Consider the following 3,518-nt stretch of genomic DNA (forward strand, 5'->3'; position numbering starts at 1 on the left):
GGCCTAGGATAATTTTTAAGAGGGGTTTTTTAGAGGGTTTTTAATTACTTTTTAATTAGACAATTTAAATATTTCATTTTAATTAATTTTAACTTGTGATTGTTAGTGGTGTTTTTAATTGATTGTCAGCCGCCCTGAGTCCGCAAGGAGAAGGGCGGGATATAAATTCAAATAATAAATAAATAAATAAATAAATATGGAAATCATAATTGGGCCATCCATAAACTGGTGAAGGAGGCTGGGTGGAACCACAAAACTGTAACTGTGACATCACTTTGGCTTTCAGGGGAAAAGTAGAATGCACCACTATTGCACAGGCAACTAGATCCTCTCTATCACCTCCAAATGGAAACAGAGACGTCCCCAAATAGCAGTGGCAAAACACTTTCTTATCACAGTAGGAACGTTGCATAGAGCAGATGATGAAAATCACCAGGAGCCAAACTTGATTCAAAAGCATTTTTACTTACCATACATAAGAAAGAATTCAAGAATCAGATCTCATTATAAACTGGAAACACCATAAAAGGACTAAATATGCTTTTATCTTCTATCAGAGCCTCTTAATGCAGTTTTTCTCCTCCTAAATGGTCTCTAATGTTTCATCATTACTAATTGAGTTTTCTGTTACATCTTGTTGCCACCTAGTGGTTGTTAATTAAGGAATGCCGGGGGGGGGGGGACTAATTTTCCTCCTTTATCTAAGATTAAATGTGATGGTTCGGAATATCTTAGCCATGATTTTTTTAAAAGGTAAGGCAGATAACTAATTAGTTAGACCTCACTGGAAATTATGCACAGATGAAGTTCGATTCTGCATGTTACCAATTTGTTGTGAGATATCTTTAGGAAAGAAATGCAGAATATTATATCTTGAAAACCCAGTCAAGAAACAGACTGCCTTTGTATGAGAAGTCAACCTTCTTTGAAATTTTTTTATAGTTTTCTAAGGACAAGCAACCTCATCTATTGGTATGTGCCAGGTGCATAGAACTGTGTGGTTGAAGTGATTGCATTGTACAGAGTAAAACTGCAACCTTAATTAAATGTATGCTAAGCAAATCACAAAATGAGGTTTTCACTTAATATGGCTGCAGGTCTGAAAGAATAGACAGATGTGGTGATGTGAACCCTCAGGGGTGAGGGCTAGAAAAGTTGAAAAAAAATCCAAGAAGTGAATAGCATGCCATTTCCGTATTGCTGCATAAAGTTCCATATATAAGTCCCAGAAGTCATCAGAAATTGAGCTTTATTGTAAGAAATCTTTATCTTTTAAGATGCTGTCAATCAGCATATCGGGGCAGAACTTTGGAACAGAAGTTGAAGGCTCATTCAGCAGAATGAACAGGAGGCCTGCTGAAGCTTTTAGGCTGTTTTACTCTATTATGAAAGAAGTGAAATGTGCATATTTACATGAACAAAATTTCCCTCCTCTTAAAGCTATTAAAATGGAGTCTAAAATATCTCAAATAAATTCATTACACTGCATTTAAGCATGCTGTTCATTTGAATGCTGGTGGAAGAATAAGATGGATTTGTGATTAATGGTATCCTAGATGGAGATTCTCTCTAGTCACTCATTTTCAATTGAGCCTAATTGAGAGAGGAGAGGCTCTTTGCTGCCATCTAGTGGACATCAGGAGTCCTATCAGGACAACCCTAACTGAAACCCAACCTGTTTTCCTGGGATTATACTACAAGTATCATCACAGCCACGCAATGTTAGGAATGGACACATCTGTTTTGGAGGAATTGCATAATTGCTAAACAAGGACGTTTATAAATAAAGACTACCTGTATGTGTAACTTTTTGTGCTTCCCTCCCCTCCCAACTTTTTTTTTTTTTGCCTTTGAAGCCAAACTTACTGAGTCCTAGTGTAAAATTATTTAGAACAGGCGTATGCGGTAGGCCTGCAGAAAGCCTAAAAAATGTAAAATACATTTATCTCAACTTTTGAGGACAAAGTGAAATTAAGGTCAGCAAAAAAAATTGGGAGCTAGTCCCTATACACTCACCCCTAGCTACAAGCCTGGGAGTAAAATATTTGAGCTGTTGTTGCTCATGGTTTTTTAAGAGCATGTTATAGGTTTAATCATAAAATGACTTCCTTGGGAAGATGTTGCCTATTTGCAAAACCAGCCAGAACCAGCCATAAAACATCCATTAAGAGACAAGGTGATGAAATGGTTCCCCAAATCTTTATTCCTTCTAATGATTTCTATTATCCCAATTAATTTTTGAATGATTGCTTTTCCTAATTAGTTGGAAAAATTTCAAAATAAAAGCGCAGGGCTCTAACCACGCATCACTTTAAAACTGGCAAGGAGGCAAGTCCTTTATAAACAGCCTTCTGTGCTGCACAACTCAGAGTGGAGAATGTGCAAGCAGATCAAGATGGTTGCGGGTACTGCCCTTTCTTTATGGACAGCCATCTAGTTTTTCCTGACAGGTTAACAGGAGAAGTGAACGAAAAATACAGAGGAAAAAGCATTAGTTACAACCAAGAACATTTTGGGGATGCTTCCTTCAAAAGCTAAGCACAATTCCAGTATCTTTCTGCCTAAGATTCTCATGAGAATCAAATTATGAAAAAGCCGTCTCCTATGCTTCCTTACGTTTCTGGTGCTTAAGGCATCCAGGGAAGGGGACACCATAGAGTCTCCCCATACACACACCTATCATACTCTTATCTCTTTCACTGCCATACAGGTAGTCCTCTACTTACAACTGTTCATTTAGTGACCAATTCGAAGTTACAACAGCACTGAAAAAAGTGACTTATGACCATTTTTCACACTTATGACCGTTGCAGCATCCTCATGGTCACTTGATTTACATTCAGATGCTTGACAACTGCCTCACATTTATGATGGTTTCAATGTCCCGGAGTCATGTGATCCTCTTTTGCAACCTTCTGACAAGCAAAGTCAATGGGGAAACCAGGTTCATTTAACAACCGTGCTGCTAATTTAACAACTGCAGTCATTCGCTTAACAAATGTGGTAAAAAAAAGTCATAAAATGGGGCAAAACTCACTTAACAAATTTCTCACTTAACAACATAAATTTTGGGCTCAATCGTGGTCGTATGTAAGACTACCTGTACTCAACTTTAGTCCATTTATTTTCCCTTTGGCAAGTGTCCTTATCTGCTGTGTTCAACTTTAATCTGCATTGTTAAAAACAAGTTTTCTTCGGCATGGTGAGGGACTGAAGTTTAAAAGTTTGGATGGAAGATGCTGTCAGATATCCCACTTTTTTCTGCCTCCTGGTGTGGGAGTTTTGCCTCTGTAATTTTAATAGTGGGATACCAGTATTAAACTGTGCATAGTCATCAGCTGGTCTTAGTTAATATTGTTGGAAGAATGCATATATATTTTTTTAAAAAAATCTCTTAATAGTTCTGTGATTAATATGTTTAGTGATTTTTGCAAGTTTTTCTGTTCCTCCTCCTTCATGCTTTGCTCTTTGCATTTCAAGAGAGGGCAATCATGCTGAAAGCCTAATGAGTCCTCCTG

Source organism: Protobothrops mucrosquamatus, unplaced genomic scaffold, assembly GCF_001527695.2.
Source record: "Protobothrops mucrosquamatus isolate PMUCROS unplaced genomic scaffold, P.Mucros_1.0 scaffold1069, whole genome shotgun sequence".
In the NCBI taxonomy this organism is placed as follows: Eukaryota; Metazoa; Chordata; class Lepidosauria; order Squamata; family Viperidae; genus Protobothrops; species Protobothrops mucrosquamatus.